This window comes from Jaculus jaculus, chromosome 4 (assembly GCF_020740685.1).
Source record: "Jaculus jaculus isolate mJacJac1 chromosome 4, mJacJac1.mat.Y.cur, whole genome shotgun sequence".
In the NCBI taxonomy this organism is placed as follows: Eukaryota; Metazoa; Chordata; class Mammalia; order Rodentia; family Dipodidae; genus Jaculus; species Jaculus jaculus.
In genome coordinates this window covers 71,855,262-71,874,415 of record NC_059105.1, presented here as the reverse complement: position 1 = coordinate 71,874,415, position 19,154 = coordinate 71,855,262, and the positions used below count along the sequence as shown (strand labels likewise).

The 19,154-nt window shown below is 36.0% G+C and overlaps 1 protein-coding gene across 8 annotated transcripts in view; it reads left to right on the top strand.

The window, feature by feature from the left end:
• The window catches only part of B3galt1 (beta-1,3-galactosyltransferase 1), a 565,801-nt gene that overhangs the window by 175,528 nt on the left and 371,119 nt on the right, over window positions 1–19,154 (top strand). The window contains exon 1 of one of the 8 annotated variants that reach the window (XM_045147957.1): window positions 7,707–7,725. The exons of the other annotated variants lie outside the window; for them this stretch is intronic. The gene's annotated coding sequence lies outside the window, so the exon portion shown is untranslated. Of the gene's footprint in view, window positions 1–7,706; window positions 7,726–19,154 lie in introns of those variants that run through there. 8 annotated transcript variants of the gene reach the window in all.

Here is a 19,154-nt window from a genome sequence, read left to right as displayed (position 1 = left end):
CCTTCAAAGATTTTTCACTTACCCTTGGAAAGTTCATAAGTCAAGTCTTCACAGTCCATAATTCTTCTGTATTACGTGCATTCAATCTCATCAGAATAGCCCATAAAACTTTCACTTACTGCACTGTGAGTTTTTTTTTTCCAATACCAAATACCAAGTCTTTTCATATTCCGCTAGCACACAAGTTCCAAAAGACCAAAATCCACATGGCCAGATTTGTCACAGCAATGGCCCACTCCTCTGGTATTAAATTACAGACTGTTTTGTCAGCTTTGTGTTGCTAGGAAAAAAAAAAAAAAAAAAAAAAAAAACACATTAACCAAAAGCAGTTTATAGGAAGAAAGGGTTTATTTCAGGCTTATAAATTCCAGGTAAACACAATCCATGATGAAAGATACTAGCTGACTTCCATAGATCCAAGTAGAGAGACATCGCCAGTGGCCAGTACCACAAAACAGCCAGCATCAAGAACATTCAGAAATCAAACTGTTAAACACACCTGGTAGGACTGAAATGAAAATTTCTCCAGTGACATTCTCCCGAAGCAGGGATCTCCCTGCTAAGGACTCAAGTTGTAAGCTCTATCTATCTATCGATCTATCTATCTATCTATCTACCTATCTATCTATCTAATTTATTTATTTTTTATTGACAACTTCTATACTTACAGACAACAAACCATGATATTTCTTCACTCCCCTCCCCCACTTTCCCCTTCATAACTCTGCTTTCTGTCTTATCCCCTCCCTCTCTCCATTAGTCTCTCTTTTAATTTGATGTCATCATCTTTTTCTCCTATTATTAGGGTCTTGCGTAGGTATTGCTAGGCACTGTGAGGTCTTGGATATCAAGGCCAAATTCTATCTGGACAGTTGTATGTAAGGAGTGGTATCCTTCCTGTGGCTCTTACATTCTTTCCACCGCCTGTTCTGCAATGGACCCTGTGCCTTGGTGGGTGAGATGTTTCAGTGCTGGACACACTTCTGTCCCTTCTACTCAGCACTATATTGCCTTTTGGGTCATCCTAGTGGTCATCGACATCTGAAAAGAGAAGCTTCTCTAAGTGAGATTAGTGTTAAAATATGAGTATGAACATTAAGTGTAGTGCTTTCAGGGAAATTTGGTGAAAGTAGCATATGTATTTATCCAGACAAGAGCAGGCTTTATACCCTTGCTATAGGCTTTTGATTAGGTTTTCAAATGAGCCCTCAGTACAATTAGAGACCAGTTGGATTCCCCCAGAGCAGACATGCCACTATTGCACTCATTCAGTCATTTGGCCTGTCTGACCAAAGTTGAGGTTTCTAATATCCACTGTTTTCACCACACATGACTCCCATAAGGCTGCATACAGTGCAGTTTTTTACAGCTTTCAGTTGGCTGGGCTACACGGAGAAGGTTTTCTGCTCAGCATCAGCTTGATTTCTCAGTGATTTTTCTGCTCAGGCATGTGAAGTCTTCAGCATTAGGGTCTTACCAGCTCTATCTCACAGGAAACCAAGGGCCTTGGCAATAGCCCATAATGTTTTGGAGGCAATAGGGACTTCCCTGGCAAAGTACTCACTGGAAGGTATCTCTTCCCTGACACTGAAAAAATTCTACTAATAAGTTATGGCTTCTGGATGTGCCATTATTCAAGAAAATAGATTTTCATATGTCTTATGCACAATATCTTGAATTTTGATTTACCTGCCTCCCCACCCCCACCTTTCTTTTATACAAACTTTCCCCTCCCTTTAATCTATTCTTCTACTTACATATATACAATACCATCCCCTTAAGTCCTTCCCTCTCCTCCCTCCCTTATAGCCTTTTTTTTAGATTATGGGCCTCTACTATTGATTTTTGGTTCCAGATCACACACAAGTATGTATATTTGTAGCTAGGATCCACATATAAGAAAGAACTTGTGACATTTGGCTTTCTGGGCCTGGGTTACGTCACTTAGTATAATCCTTTGCAGATCCATTCATTGCTCTTCAAATTTCATAATTTCATCTTTCTTTACCACATCTTTATTATCCATTAATCTGTGGGTAGACATTTAGGCTGGTTCCATTTCCTAGCTATTGTGAATAGATCAGCAATAAATATGGTTGTGCAAGTATCTCTAAGATAGTGAGAAGAGTCATTAGGATATATGCCTAGGAGTGCTATTGCTGGATCATATTGAAAATCTATTTTTAGCTGTCTCAAGAACCTCCACATTGATGTCCACAATGGCTATACTGTATTACATATTACATTCCTACCAACAGTGCAGAAGGGCTCCCCTTTTACCACATCCTTGGCAATATTTATCGTGATTTGTTTTCTTGATGGTAGCCATTCTGATGGGAGAGAGATGGAATCTCAAGGTAGGATTAATTTGCATTTTCCTGATGTCTAAAGACATAGAACACTTTTTAGATGTTTATATGCCATCTGTATTTCTTCTGACAAGAACTCTCTATTTAATTCCATAACCCATTTTTTGATTGGGTTGTTTGGTTGCTTATTGTTCTGTTTTCTGAGTTCTTTGTATACTCTGAATATTAATCCTCTGTCAGATGTGTATCTGGCAAAGATGTTCTCACATTCTGCAGGTTTTCTCTTTGTTCTATTCACAGTGTACTTTGCTATACAAAAGCTTTCTAACTTCATAAGATAGCAGTAGTTGATTAGTGATTTTATTTTCTGAGCAATCAGGGTTATATTCAGAAAGTCATTTCCTATGCCAATATGTTGAAGGGTATCCTCTTAACTTTTTCTGTAGAAATTTCAGAGTTTCAAGTCTGATATTAAGGTCCCTGAGGCACTTGGATTTGATTCATTTACATGGAGAAAGACAAGGTTCTATTTTCATCTTTCTACATATAGATATCCAATTTTCCCAGCATCACTTGTTGAAGAGGCTCTCTTTTTTCCAATGAATATTTTTGGCATTTTTGTCAAAAATCAGATGGCTGTAGCTGCCTGGATTAACATCTGAGCCCTCTATTGTGTTCCATTGATCGACATGTCTGTCTCTGTGCTGATATCATGCTGTTCTTGTTACTATAGCTTTGTAATATAGCTTAAAATCAGTATGGTGATACCACCAGCATTATTTATGTTGCTCAAAACTGTTTTGGCTGTTCAAGGTTTTTTTTTTATTTTTGTGCTTCCAAGTGATTTTTAGGATTTTTTTTTTTTCTATGCCTGTGAAGAGTGCCATTGAAATTTTAATGGGGATTGCATTAAATGTACAGATTACTTTTAGTTAAATTGACATTTTCAAAATATTGATTCTTCCAATACAAGAACATAGGGTGTCCTTCCATTTTATTGTGTCGCCTGAAATTTCTTGCTTGAGTGTTTTAAAGTTCTCATTGTAGAGATCCTTCACTTCCTTAGGTAAGTTTATTCCAAGGTACTCTATTTTTCTGAGGCAATTGTGAATGGGAGAGATTCCTTTATTTCATCCTCTGCATGTCTTTTGTTAGTATATTGGAAAGGTACTGATTTCTATGTATTTATTTTTTATCCTGCTACATTTGTGAAAGTGTTTATCAGCTCTAATAGTTTGTGGGGAGAGTTTTTAGGCTCTTTTTTTGTATAGAATCATATCATCTTCAACTAGTGATAACTTGATCTCTTCCTTTCCAATTTTACCCCTTTTATGAGTGTTTCTTGCCTTATTGCTATAGCTAAGACTTCCAGTACTGTATTAAATAAAAGTGTAGACAGTGGACACCCTTGCTTTGTTCCTGAATTTAGTGGAAAAGCTTTGAGTCTTTCACCATTTAGTATTATGCTATCTGTAGATTTGTCATAAATAGCTTTTATTATGTTGAGATATGTTCCTTCTATTCCCAGTTTCTGGAATACCATGAAAGGATGTTGGATTTTGTTAAATGACTTTTCTGTATTTATCAAGATGATGATATTATTTTTGTCTTTTCAGACCATTTGTATATGATATATTACATTTATTGATTTGTGTATGTTGAACCATCCCTGTCTCCCTGGGATAAATCCAACTTGATCAGGGTGAATAATCTTTTTAATATATTCTTGTATTATGTTTGCCAATATTTTGATCAGAATTTTGCATTTATGTTCATGAGGCAGATGGGTCTGTAATTTTCTGTTTTTCTTTTGTCTTTGTCTGGTTTTGGTATGAGGGTGATGCTGGCTTCATAGAAGGAATTCATTCCTTTTCTATTTATGGAAAAGTTTGAGAAGCAGTAGTGTTAATTCTTCCAAAAAGGTCTGGTAAAATTCACCAATGAATCCATCTGGGCCTGGACGTTATAACTGCTTGGATCTCTGTACTTGTTATAGGACTTTTAAAATGGTTTATCTCATCTTGATTTAATTTGGTTTAATTTGGTAGGTTATATGAATCAAGGAAATCATCCATTTCATTCAGGTTTTCAAACTTAAATGCATCTATATTCTTAAAGTATGTCCTTATAATTGTCTGAATTTCTTTAGTATCTGTTGTAATGGTGCCTTTCTCATCTCTAATTTTGTTAGATTTGTCTATTCTCTCTTCTGGTCAAATTTGCTAAGGGTTTTTAAATCTTGTTTATCCTTTCAAAGAACCAACTCTGTTTTGTTGATTTTTTGGATTTTTGGGGGGGGTTTCTATTTCATTAATTTCTGCCCTAATCTTTATGATTTCTTCTTGTCTACTGCTTTTTTGTTTGCCATGTTCTTCTTTTCCCAAGACCTTAAGATGGAGCATTAAATTGTTTATTTGTGAACTCTCTAATTTCTTAATATAGGCACTTAGAGCTATAAATCTCCCTCTTAGGAATGCCTTTATTGTGTCTCAAAGGTTTTGGTATGTTGTATTACCATCATCATTTGATTCTATGAATTTATTTATTTCCTTTTGATTTCTTAAATGACCCACTGATCATTCAATCGTGTACTGTTTAGTCTCCATGAATTTCTGTATGCTCTGTAGCTTTTCTTGTTGCTCATTTGCAGTTTAATCCCATTTTAGTAAAATAGAGTACAGGGATTATTTCAATTTCTCTACATATGTTGAGATGTGCTTTGTGTCCTAATATATGGTCTATTTTAGAGAATTTTCCATGTGCTACTGAGAAAAATGTATATTCTGCTGCATTTGGATGGAATGTTCTGTAGATATCCTTAGTGCTTTTGTCCCACGACATCATTTAATTCAGATGTTTCTCTGTCTATTTTTTGCTAGGATGACCTGTCAACTGATGAAAGTGGGATACTGAAGTCTCCCACTACAATTGCATTTTATGTTGTCTGTGAACTTAAGTCTAATAGTGTTTGTTTGATGAAACTGGGAGCCTCCATGTTAGGTGCATATGTTTAGGAGTGGAATGTCTTCCTGTTGGAATGTTCCTTTAAATGGTAGAAAATGACCTTCTTTATCTTTCCTCACCAATGTTGTTTTCAAGTCTATCCTATCAGATATTAGGATAGCAACCTCTGCTTGTTTCCTAGGCCCATTTGCTTCCTTTTACACTAAGACAGTCTGTATCTTTTATTGACATATGAGTTTCCTGGTGGCAACAAATGGTAGGACTTGAAATCCAGTCTTCAAGCCTGTGTCTGGGATGGTGCATTGAAGCCAGTGATATTAAGAGTTATTATTGAAAGATATGCATTAATTCTTGCCATTCTTCTTATTTTGTAGTGTTTCCTATTTTCCCTTTACTCATTTGTTTTATCTGTTATTTGAGTGTGGTTTATTGTTTGTATTTCCTCCTGTGTGTGTTTTGCTTTCTCTTCGGCATTAAGAATTCCTTCAAATATTTTCTGTAGAGCTGGTTTAGTTATCATAAATTCCTTTAACCTGTTTTTGTCGTGGAATGTCCTTATTTCTCCATCAATATGGATAGCTAGCTTTGCAGGATAATGTAACCTTGGTTGACAGTTGTTATCTTTCAGAACTTGGAACACATCATTCCATGCCCTTCTGGTTTTTAAATTTTGTCTTGAATAAACTGCAGTTATTCTAATAAGCTTGCCCTTCTTTCAGTATATTTTCTTTGGTTTGTGTATTTAGTAGTTTAATTATAACATGGTGAGGAGAGGTTTTTTCAAGGTTTTGTGTCTTTGATGTTCTAAAAGCTTCTTGTATATGTACTGGCATTTCTTTCCTATTTGGGGAAATTTTTTCTTCTAAAATTGTGTTTCAAACAACTACTAATCCTCTGGATTGAAATTCTTCTTCTGTTATACCCTGAATTCTTATATTTCATCTTTTCATAGTGTCCTGGATACTTGAAATTCCCATTTATACCTTGCTATTAGCTTGTCCTTCTCTTTGTTGGACTGTATTATATCTGCCACCTGGTCTTCTAGTTTAGATATTTTGTTCTCTCCTTCATCCATTCTACTTGTGAGAGTTTCCAGAGTTTTTTTTTTTTTTTTTTTTTTTTTTTCTTTTCATTGAGTGTATGCTTCAGAGCTAGGATTTCAGCCTGGTTTTTCTTCAGTGTTTCTATTTCCTTACTCATGTCTTATAATGACCTCTTTATTAAGCTGGTTTTCTGTGTTCTCTCTCAGGAGTTTGTTTTCTTGTTTAATTCCTTTGTTTTCTTCTTTGATTCCCTTCATTTTTTCTCTGATTTCTTTTAGCACAGATACCATTGTTTTCTTGAAATCTTTGTCAGGCATTTCATCTAAAACAGTCTCATTGGTGATCATTTCTGATGGATTTATAGTTTTTCATAGGACTGTATTGTCTTGATTTTTTGAGTTTCTTATATTGAATTGTAGCGACTTTTGCATCCTGAATTAATTTGATGCTTGAGTTTTCTACTTATCTTCAGGCTTTACAGACATGGCAATTCACCTCTATATACCTTCAGGATATGAGTTCAAGGTGCAAGGTGTAGCTCTTGTCCACCAATCAAGCCACAGAAGTAATCCTAGGTGTTGAGTTTGCTTGCTAAGTAAGTTTTCTAGTGGACTACTAGTGGAAAATTTACTGGCAAGTTCTAAACTTCAACCAAGTTAACATACCCAATCAGTAAACACCAGCACAAACTATGTAGTTGTGGGTTTAAAATCCCCACGGGTGTGTGTTGTTCTACACCCTTAATCTTGTTAGCTGGAAGGTAGAGATTTTTCTTCTGAATTGGGTTCCAGGTCAACCTGGATCTGGATCAGACCCTGCCCCCAATAATGGCAGAAGCAAAAGACAAAGGCCCTATGCATATGAAAGCATCAAAGGCAACAATATTCAACCCCCAAATACAGCTTATATGAAAATGGTAAAGCCAGCCAAGAATATGTAATCCATAACCTGCCCTGACAAGGAAAGAGAGATTACCTTTTGCAGGGCTGTGTAAATGTTTTCTTTTTCTTTCTTTCTTTCTTTCTTTCTTTCTTTCTTTCTTTCTTTCTTTCTTTCTTTCTTTCTTTCTTTCTTTTTTTTCTTTTGTGTCAGGCAGCCCGGTTACCTTTTGGGGTGGCTTTCAATCTCACTAATGCCAAGTGCCCGCCTGGATCCCTCCATGTTGTGCTCTGAGGTTGTACCTCTAATCCCCTCTGCTGGCTGCACTTCCACTGGGGCCTGAATGCTGGAGGTTCGCAGTTCTGATGGTGGGGGTGTGGCTCACACTTTTCAGTAGCTCTTTAGTTGATCTCAGCTGTCTTTCCTTCAGATTTCTTAACTTTGCAAGAAGGCTGATGGAGTTGAAAAATCGGTTGCTTGGTCTCTGCTGCTGCTGCTGCCGACTGGTGTGCCTGGCAGGGTGGTGCCAGGTGAGTAGCAGGGTGTGGAGCACAGGCCACGAGTGCCACGGTGGGACTCTGGCCATTTTCCTCCTTTCTGGTGGGTCTTATTCTCTCCGGCTTCTCTGCTGTGTCTAAAATTAACCTATTCTCCTCACTTTTCAGAGCAAGCGTGAATTTTGCTGGGGTTTTGATTAAATCCCTCCCTAGGCTGGTTTGGCATGGCTCTTATGCCGCCATCTTACCTGGATGTCTCATAAGCTCAATCTTAATTAAAATATCTGAGTCTGTGAGGCCATACGTTCAAACCACCATAGATTTCTAAATTTAAATTTTGAATATTGGGCTGGAGAGAGATGGCTTAATGAATGGATAAGGCATTTTCTTCCAAAGCCAAAGGACCTCGATTTGATTCCTCAGGACCCACCTAAGCCAGATGCCCAAGGTGGCACATGCATCTGGAGTTTTTTTGCAGTGCGGGGGGGGGGGGGGCTGGGGTGCCCATTAATGATGTTCGTTCTCAGTCTGTCTCTCTCTCTTTTTTTCCTCTTGTCTGTCTTTCTCAAATAAATACAAAATAAAAATATTAAGTTATAAATATTGACCTTTGTATATAAGTGTAAAGCAATGCAATTAATAGAGTATAAAAATAACTTGAGTTTTAAATAAACTTAAGAGAATGTTTAAGGCTACTTTAATGAACTATAATGGACATTAAGTGTTCTCTTTTGAAAAATGTGGATACAAAACTTGCAGTTGAAACAGAAGGATCTGATTTGAGACAGTAGAGACAAATTTACCTTTTCAAATTCAGATGGGCCCTGCCTCACAATCTCTTTAGCCCATTCCTGCTTTGAGCTACTAAATCCATGTAAATTTACAAGATTATTTTATCCTTACCAGACTCAACTTTTACTTTGTGAAACATGCTACCACAAGGAACCTTGAAAAACATTAAAGAAATGAAAAATTAAAAATAAAGCAGACTCTTTTTCTTGTGGCTGGATCAGTTCTGTGTGGCTATTGTAATAGACCACTAGGAGCTTCTATCCTATGCATTCATTATTCTGTGTAAGAAATAGGCTTTGTGGCTTTTGGCAGCTTGATATTTTGCTATCCTTATGCAGGTAGGGAGGAGAATGGGCTGATGGAAAAGATTCATTATAATGTACTTCTAGCTCCTTGGTCCTGTCCAATGGGGAGAAGTGAAAAAGGATCTGCTAACATTAGATAAGTGGAATACTGCATAAACAAACTGAGGAGACCCTTTCTTCTTCAGGTTTCTTTCCCAAAAATGCCTGTGGGAACTGTTACTTCTCAACATGACCTGCAAATTAATTAACATGTATTAAATATGAATGCATTCTAAAAATAAAAATTGGCATTTATCATTTGTAAAACGGAAATGTGACTTGGTGAGATGATACAGTCGTTAACAGGTCACATTTTCTTGGGTGGGATTTTTTTTTTCCCTGTCAGAGATAACTGAAAAATGTTTGGGGGAATCTATATTCCAAATGCCATCTTCAAAATTACTACTATTGGAAATGAAAGATGTATCTTGGAGTTGAAGATTTAAGAGAGCAGATGTAGAAACTGAGCATTTGGCAGCCACTGGCAGAAATTAATGAGCTTTGGAGAAACCCAGCTGATAGAGAATCGGGGTCGATTATTATCCAAACTACAGAGTTCTAAACCCTACAGTAAACCAGTTTTCAAGGTGGCTCATGGAAACCAACCAAGGTGGCCTTTCCAAATTATTTATGGGATTTTTCCATATTGTCAAAAGCTGCCTAACATTAGCGTACTTGCCAATACATACTTCATGCATATACTTTAAAGTAAGAATTAAAGTTAATATTTTATTTATTTATTTATTTGAGAGAGAAAGAGAGAGAATTGGCATGCTGTGGCCTCTTGCCACTGTAAATTATAAATGTGTTTTCTTTTCTGCTTGCCAAAATTAGAAATAGCATCCAGCTCAAGGGCTCTATATGAGAGGGCTTGAACTTCTGGCCAGGTGGGAATAGAGTAGAGTGATTATGAACTGCTTTACCAGAAAAAGTACTGGCAGGCCATGAAAACTCAGGTTTCTTCCTTATGTGTAGTAAAGAATTGCCTTTCTGTGACTGGTTCCCATATGGTTTTTAGATCATTTCTTTCCCATGAATAGTTATATGCAAACTAACTAATTTCAGTATGTTGATTCTAAATATAATTAGTACTTATTTGCTGTTCCTGCACATCTGGCTGTAGGTTTTACAGGGATATACAAATTAAGCAATTGCTGTCTATATGTTGTTGCTGATAAGATGCTGTTGTGGGACTTCAAGTCAGAATTCATACATAAACATTTTTGGTTACTCAGTTCTGCTGCATCATTCTGTGCATTTTGAAAGATAGGAAATAAAAGTGGATGTGAGAGATGTTAACAAAAATGGGTAGAAATCTTTATGCCAAAACTTGTAGCTCCCAAGTTTACTCTGCCTTTACAACCCATTCTTCACTATACCAGTCCATAGGTCTAACCTAGTTATAAACATAAAATAATATTTCACTCTGGGCACTATCCTTTGAGTCCAGGAAATGTGACCTGCTTAGTTGTATTTTTCAGAACTTTTAGTGACTTCCCACTAGACTTTAGGGTGAAATTCTATTGGCTGGTCATAGCCCAAAAGTCCAACAGAAGCACATCAAACATTCACTATTGTCTAGAAAATATTCAGGTCTCCTTTCTCATCTCTGCAGCTTCCATAATGTTTCTACTTCAGAGCTTCTGCCTTATTCCTGTCTGTGCTTATTCAGCTCTTCCTCACTCTTCATATTGTAACTGAAGTACAGTCTTCATTTGGCAGCACCAAGGGAACTGCCTGTCAAGTGCTAAGTGAGTCAGGGTGAAGAATGGCAACTACCTGCAATGATAGCTGTACTTCCATTTGTTCAAAATTGTTTATGACAAATTGACATCAACCTGTGGGAGTAGCCTAAATGTCCTTCCCATTTTTCATGGAAAAAATGAGGGAATGTTAAGTGATTTTTCGATGTGGAACAATTGCCTAAAGCAAAGTTAGCTTGAGTTTGGCTACTTAATTATGTAACTAATTATCTGATCTGTCAGGAGCACATATTTTTTATTCAGAAATATGCAATGGGTTCAAAATAGATCCTTTGCATCTATTTGAAAAGGTTAATGGTCTACAAGTGTAATTCTTGTGCACTCATTGTTTGCAAAAGTAACATTAGGGGACAGTGTTTTATGTATGTCATTCTTTAAGCTACTTTGCCAAATTTCCACTTTTCATGTTGATTCTAAAGAGATATAAAATAATATGACCAGAAAGAGTAGAATCATTAGCAACAAGAATTGAGGATATTTAACTCTTTGAAAGTATTACCTATGAATGAATTATATGTTCCTTCCTGCTAGACATTGAGGATATAAGAGTCCTTATTTCACCATTGTTATAGTTTAGCAGACACAGCTGTAAAATTAACTTTGGAAATTATTATAAAAATAATAAATGTACTGAGTAGTCAATTAATTGTGAGAAAGGTGGCCATGGAACCTCTTCGGGAGATTTTCATGGAGTACCTGAGAGGAGAATCTGAACTTTGAGAAGTCACACGGGCATATTTTCAACATAGAGTGTTTGCAACCCTTCCCTATGACTTACAGATAAAGATGGAGTCCAGAGTTTCTTTCTCTTTATTTCATTCCTGCACACGTTCTGTTATTGGCTGATCAATTCATTGATAGGAACTTTATTAGTTCTAAGGAAAACTAAGAAAATGGCCATATGTGAGTGAAGTGGTACTGGGAGAGGAGGCTGATGATAATTTAAAAGGAAGATGAATGTTGATTTCTGATATATATGAGACAACAAACAGAAAGGAAGGAGGATACTTTAGCAAAATAAAACACAGCTCTTCTAGAGTACATATCACATTCATGGCTTCAAGAACTTAACTATCCTGGATTAATGGATAGTAATGTAAAGATACTCAAACCATTATTTTTATTGCCATATGAGACACAGAAGCTGAATGGACCTCTCAGATGAGGTCCACTCCTTCCATTCAGAGAAACTGGAACAGCAGAGACATAAATTCATGATGTAACAGACTGGTGATTTGACTTTTGGAAGCTCAGCATTAACTACTACAAAGAGTGAGAGGTATCTTGTCACCATGGGATAAAGATGGATAATTCACAATCAATAAGGTCATAACTCCAATAGCTTCTGACTTACTGTTTTCATTAAGTTACCAGGTTGGCCAGCTAATTGAATTATTATTGAATTTCTCTAAATATAGGTAGTAAAATGCTGGTACAAGGAAAAGGCAGTATTGAACCATATACAACATTTGTCCTATATTTTGGCATTTTGATCTATTTTCCCTTTCCATTTGCTTTTCTACTTGTTTCTTTCCTATAGTGTAGGAAAATGGTGGCATTATCAACATTCCTATAACTAGTTGAGTTATATTTGAGCTCCATTATTATTCTCACTTTAGAGTTAGATATTAGGGGTAAGTAAAAGAGATTAAGCTTTTGTACCAATCACTTACAGGGTCACATTATACATTAATTTGACATACATTCTCATTTTTAATAGGAAACACTAAGTTTTCCCCAGATTCAGGCCCTATAAATCTTTGATTTGCTCCTTTACTTATGTTTAATACAAAATATTTAGTACAGGCAGAGAAATTCATTAGCAGTACTTAGTTAACTCTTGAAATCATAATGTAGGCTCTCATTATCACCATTTGGTAGAGTACTAAAATGCTATTTACCAGTAAGATTAGTTTTCTTGAGCTACCATATGAAAGTAACAAAAACTTGGTTACTCAAACAAGAGAAATATATTCTCTCATCATTCTGGGAAGTAAAATTTCAAGCTCTGGATGATGTGGCATTTGAATCCTTCTGAGGGCTGTGAACAAATGTCTGCTGCAATCCTACTACTTTCCTGGCAATCTTTGGTATTTCCATTGCAGTTGTGGTATCATCCAGATCTCTGCCTTCACTGAACCCTGCATGACATTATGTCTCAGTCCCCATTTTTCTTTCCACAAAGATAAAAGTGACATTAGATTAGAGATCCATGCCATTCCAGACTGGGATTCATTTTTCACTCCTAAGTGTTAGGATTTCCACATATGGATCAGGGGAGTTACAACTTAACTCGTGACAATTTATGGTAGTAAACGATTCAGAAAAGAACACTCAGCATGCATTTGGCTTGCTTATTTTGGACAAGGCTTTTCATGCAAGAAAATTCAACATTTATCTTCAGTACTTGCAGCTAGATTCAATACAGCAAGAAGTAGTGAATATTTCTATAATGACACTGACATTGTTATATCTTTTCATAGCCTGGAGTTAAGAAAATATCATACTGTTTCCACTAAGTTGTTTCTTCAAGTCACATTTGAATTTTGGGTCTCACAACTGAAAATTTTTATAGAGTATATGATACCAATAGATTCAAATCATCTCTTAATAACTTTAAATAGCTTCTTAATTATTGCATTTTAGAGCAGAATTATATTGACACTTTTGAAATTTTTCAAAATATTTTAGAGCCCTTATATCGTAATAAAACACTGTATGTAAATGTGTAGTTCCTTCATTGAAAAGATAATTACCCAATAAAAATAAAATTTGAACTACTTTATCCTCTGCACTTCTACTGATATCTTGAGTTCCTTATGTTTATGAGCAAATTTAAACAAGTCACTCCATCACATATAAGCCACAATTAGAAATAATCAAATTAATGAACACTAAGTAAGAGAAGGTAAAAAAAAAAAAGAAGAAAGAGTATTTTAAGGAAAGGAAAAAAATCACATTTGAATTACAAAACATCTCTATTAAATAAGTTTTATAGTTCCATAAATAATTCTTTCAGTAGAGAATGAAATAACTAGATTGGTCATTTGCTTTCAGAATGTTTGATCATATTCCTGTCTTCATTAATTATTCAAACTTTAGGAGTCATCAAAGAATCCTAATGGAAAACACAAAATGAGGGGGAAAAAATAAGACTGGCAATTTTTTTTTTTTTAAAGATCCTTTCGACATAGAAGCCTGAGTGCCTTTGAATGTTCATGTGACTTAAATCCTTCCATATGGAAAGGAGGCTGACAGTATAACCTTTGGACAAAGGGTAGGGGGATATAAAAGAAATGTTATTTAAAACCCACAGTAGCCGTCTGACAAAGAAGCAAGAAAGTGCCTATGAACCAAGAACCCTCACCAGGCACTGAATCTGCCATACTTTAATCCTGGATTTCCAGACTGTTAAAATGGTAGAAATAACTTTTTTTGTTTGCACAAGTTAGAACATAAAAGAAGGAAATAAAGAAATGAAAGAGAGAAAGAAAGAAAGAAAGAAAGAAAGAAAGGAAGGAAGGAAGGAAGGAAGGAAGGAAGGAAGGAAGGAAGGAAGGAAGGAAGGAAGGAAAAGAAATGTCAAGTGAGCAATAAATGAGAACTGAGTGGCATCTCTTAGTTTTCTTGTGTGCACATCCTAGCCCCTTAAGCACACATGTTGCTCCAAGGCAAGCAGTGATAGAAATACAGAACAGTTGCACCTGAGTCTTTAAAACAAAACTCGTATTTTAAGAAGAATGCAATTAAAAGATTAGATAAAAGAAAGAGGTGGGAGTATGCAGTAAGATGCTATAATAATGTGAAAGTGAGTTCCAAAGAAACATTTTTACTATGTCTGGAATATATTACTTTAGTTTTATCCCAGCTGTAAGTTACCAGACCATTTTATGTGCACATAATGTCACCAGAAGTGCCTGTCTAACAAAATAATAGAGTGCATTACCAATACTGCTGTGATGACCACTGCAAGGAGATGATTAGACCCATTTGTCAATGTAGCATGGTGTCTAATAGTTTTAAAGAATGGGTAGTTGTAGAGACTATTCAAGGTTTTAAAGACACTATTTCTCCTCAGACATATTCTATTGACTCATCAAGTTTGAGTACATCTATTTGTCTACCCGTATCATTCCAGGAAGCAAATAGAAAAGGAAACAACAAAAATCACATTTTTGAACAACAGAATCAAAAATACTAATAATGTGTGAATGATATTTAATGGGTCTGTTTATTGTTTTAGACAGGGTTGACTTTTTTATATTTGGATATTGTTCAAGTTAGCACAAAACATTGAAATAGTATACAAAATACATCTGCAGAAATAATGAAAATCTGCTTTACAATGAAATAACTTACAGGATAGATACATTAGTATAATGTCATAATCAGTTCCATCAAGATGAACTAATTTAGCAAGGTTTTAATTGCATAGTTCATGGAGAGTTTATAGTAGTATTTATACACAAAGAGATATGCTTTCCCTATTTTATAACTTCAACCCTGATCCCTTATTCTGAACAATCATCAGAATGTGTAAAGAAATAAGAATAAAGAGACGGGGCGGGGGTGGGGGGGGGCTGGAGAGATGGCTTAGCAGTTAAGGCATTTGCCTGCAAAGAATCCTAGTTTAGTTCTCTGGGACCCATGTAAGCCAGATGCACATGCATCTGGAGTTCAGTTGCAGTGGCTGGAGGCCCTGGCACACCCATTCTCTTTCTTTCTTTCTTTCTTTCTTTCTTTCTTTCTTTCTTTCTTTCTTTCTTTCTTTCTTTCTTTCTTTCTCTCTTTCTCTCTCTCTCTCTCTCTGCCTCATCCTCTCTCTCAAATAAATAAATGAATAAAATATATTTTATAAAAAGAAACCAAAGGGGAACAAGAAGAACATATATTTGAAGTGTTTTGTTTGTCTAAACAAAGAACTACTACTCAGCCCTGTGCCATTGAGTAAATCAGTCCACTAACTGTCAAAGATGGGACCACACCATGCAGAGTCCTTCCCAGTCTCCCATGTTCTGATGTTAAGTAAGGTTGCTAAAGCAAAGATAGAGAATGACAAACATGAATCAATGGCAATATGGAGACAGCTTTCCAACGTTCCTTAAAATACTTAAACACAATTTTCTAAATTAAAATTCATCATTTGGACAATTTATGCTGTTCCCTGTTCAATACCAGATATTCTTAGTAACTTGGGAAAATCATATAGCTCCTGTACACCAAATGTGGCCATGTCACAAATTAAGAAAAATTATATCCTTAATAATATTCTTAGTTACTGTATAAGTAAGAGAAGATTAAATGAGTTAGTAAAGACAAATATTTAGCCCAATCAAAGCATTCAATGATATTAGTATTGATTATTATCTAGGTGATATAATCTAGACAGTTATATTGATTTATTATTCAGTTACTTAATAAAATTCTATTGATATTTTATGGCAAGTGTCACACTAAATGTTTGGAATACCTATCTCTTCTTTATTTGCTACTTATTTATTGAAATATGAACTAATATATTTTGTGGGAAAATTTAGATTTTGTATCATTGGCTTTTGATTTATAACTGTATATGGCTGAAAAAGTATCTAATGTCATAGATTCAAATAGGTAAAACCCAAATCTCACTTTCTACTGTTAAGTAGGAGTTAACTCTGATTTATTTTTACAAGTTGCATTAATTTAAGATCCTCCATCTCAAATTAACCCTATTTTGGTTCAATCTGAGAGTTTTACAGCACTACCATTATCTGTGTTTTTTTTTAAATTTATATTTTATTCATTTACTTATTTGAGAGAGAGAGAGAGAATGGGAACACCAGGCCTTAAGCCACTGCAAGCCAACTCCAGACACATGTGTGCCACCTTGTGAATCTGGCTTTAGATGGGTCCTAAGGCATCAAACCTGGGTCCTATGGCTTTGTAGGCAAGCACCTTAACCAGTAAGCCATCTCTGCAGCCCCCCATTATCTGTCTTCTTCCTCTTGTTAAGTTCTTATGTTTCATCGTAGAAATGAGATGTTTGGCCTGTTGTTGCATCTCTGTCTCCTGTAGTCCTGGCTGTCCTTTAGTATGACATCTGTCCTGAAGGAGTAAAAGCATGGAGATTTCTGTGAGGGGCCACGGAGTGACATCACCCAGAGTTGGACCCCTGCTGGGCTTCTACAAACACTTTAGTTTTGGGGGCTTTGCAGCACTCAAGCAAAGGCTGCCCAGTTTGAAACTGCTTTCAGCTTGGAAGCTAGAGCCACCAACATTCTACTCTTAACTGTCTTTCATTCTTCAGCGGTGGTCTTTAGTTGTCGATTCCTTCCAGACAAATGGAAGCTGCAGAAAACCTGGATGCACATGTATCCTTGTTCCTTTGTCCAGACCTTCCTGATAATTCCACAATTGCAGCTCTCTAGTTAGATTAACAGTATGATATAGTTCCCAAATTGCAGAGTAGATGTGGTATGAATTCTCAGTGAAAGTTGTAACTACTACAGGCAATACCCCTGAAATTCAACCCCAAAGAAGATTTAGAGAATATAGCTACCACTGCTCTCTATACTCTTGGTTCTCCTTTTTCTCTTCCTCTCCTTTTTGTTTCAAGAAGCATCTAGGCATCGCTGATTTTACCCTCACTGAACCCTTTGCTCCAAGTCCTTTATGCTTTTGCTCTTGATATTTAAATCCAAGCCTTTGGAATGTTATTTCTCTCTCCAGCTGCTGTTACTTTCAATTCAAAGCCATGGTTTTAAAAATCATTGTCTGCACTGTTGACTTACAGAGGTCAAATTAATTGCTCAAAGGCCAAAAATGTGGTTTTTATTCTTTTTGAATCAACCTTACCCTGAGGCATAAAAAGAAAGTTCTCTTTGCTACATAAATGTAATAGAAAAATAGAAGTAAAAGAAATAGAAAATACCAACCTCACATTAATATCAAAATAGCATACTGTGGCACAAAATCAACATTGGATTGTGATGATAGGTATAATGCATGTTTATCTGTTTGCCTATTTCCATATACTAAGAAGAAAACAGGACAGATGGCTTAGCAGTTAATGCACTTGTATGTGAAGCTTAAAGACCCGTATTCTATTCCCTGGGATCCATATAAGGCAGATGCACAAGGTGGCACATGCATCTAGGGTTTGTTTGCAGTGGCTGGAGGCCCTGGCATGCCTGTTCTCTCCCTCTCTCTCTCTCTTTCTCTCTCTCTCTCTCTCCAATAAATAAATAAAATATTTTAAAAAGTGAAAATAAGTAAGTGTGCTAGTTATACATATCTGTACTATAGCTTAAATAATGTACCCCATTACAACAAAGTTAATTAAAGAATGCTTTTTCCTATAATGAAGCTGCACACAGTATCACTGAACTTGATCTTCAAGTTCCTTCATTATTAACATGCTGTATCCATCCAGTCATGTTTGTCACAAGCATCACTGATTAATTTATTGAGTATCCACTAGGATGTGCCAAACACCAGTGGTAAGTGAAAATGCACAGGGGATACATTCCTAATCTAATTGCTGAGAACTCCTCCATAATCAAATAAATAATATCTCCCAAGAGTATAACCTCCTGAGTTCTTTCTTTCTAAGGAAGTCTTAAGCAGACCTGGAATCAACTTTAATTGTTCTGTCTGGTAGTCATTAACTATGTGCTTGGTATTTCTCTCTCCATCACTAAAGTTTTCACTTTGGGGCATACTCAAAATACTTATCTCAATATACATAGTTTTAAGGCAAGATTCATCAATCAAAGAAATGTTTTAAAATAATAATTCCAACCTAATAGTTATCATTTTCCCTAAAGATAGCTTTTTTTTTTTCTGGAATAGTTGGTACTTTGTGGTACTTTGAATGGATATCCCCTAATAGATTCAGGAGTTTATTAAGGCTTTAGATCTTCAACCACTTCTCTTGAGGAGATGTCACTGTGGTGGATCCTTGGGCCCATCCCTAAGATATGTATGGGGGCAGTTCTGAACTCCAGCCTAAGATATGCAAAGTGCTTGAGCTCTGCTAGGGATTCCTACAGGGCGTTTGCTCTTGGTGCTGCTGGTGATATTCCTTTCTGTGTGGATTACTGCAGCCTAAAATATGCAAAGTGCTTGTGCTCTGCTAGGGATTCCTATAGTGTGCATGCGTATGGTGCTGCTGGTGATATTTCTCTCTGTGTGGATTATGAAAGAGGACCAGCTTCTTCTGCCATTGTGAAGCTTTCCCTAGATCTGTAAGCTTTAAATAAATTCCATTCCTCCTGCAAATTGTGTCTGGTTTGGAGGTTCATCTCAGAAATGTAAAGCTGACTACTATAGTCTCCTTAACCAACGTTCTTGGGTTGTAGCTTTAAGATGAATGTGGTGTAAGTACATCTCTCCTTGAAGTCTATGGTTAATGACCTCATAACCTGATGCTACTGTTTCCAAACTCGTTAATAATATATTAAATATGAAGTGATGAACAATGTTTTACAGCTGCTTAGAGGAGCTTTCAAAGTACCCAAAGTCCAGATTTCCAGAACAATGCATTTATTTTGAACCTTCTTCATTTATATAGTATATGATCTAA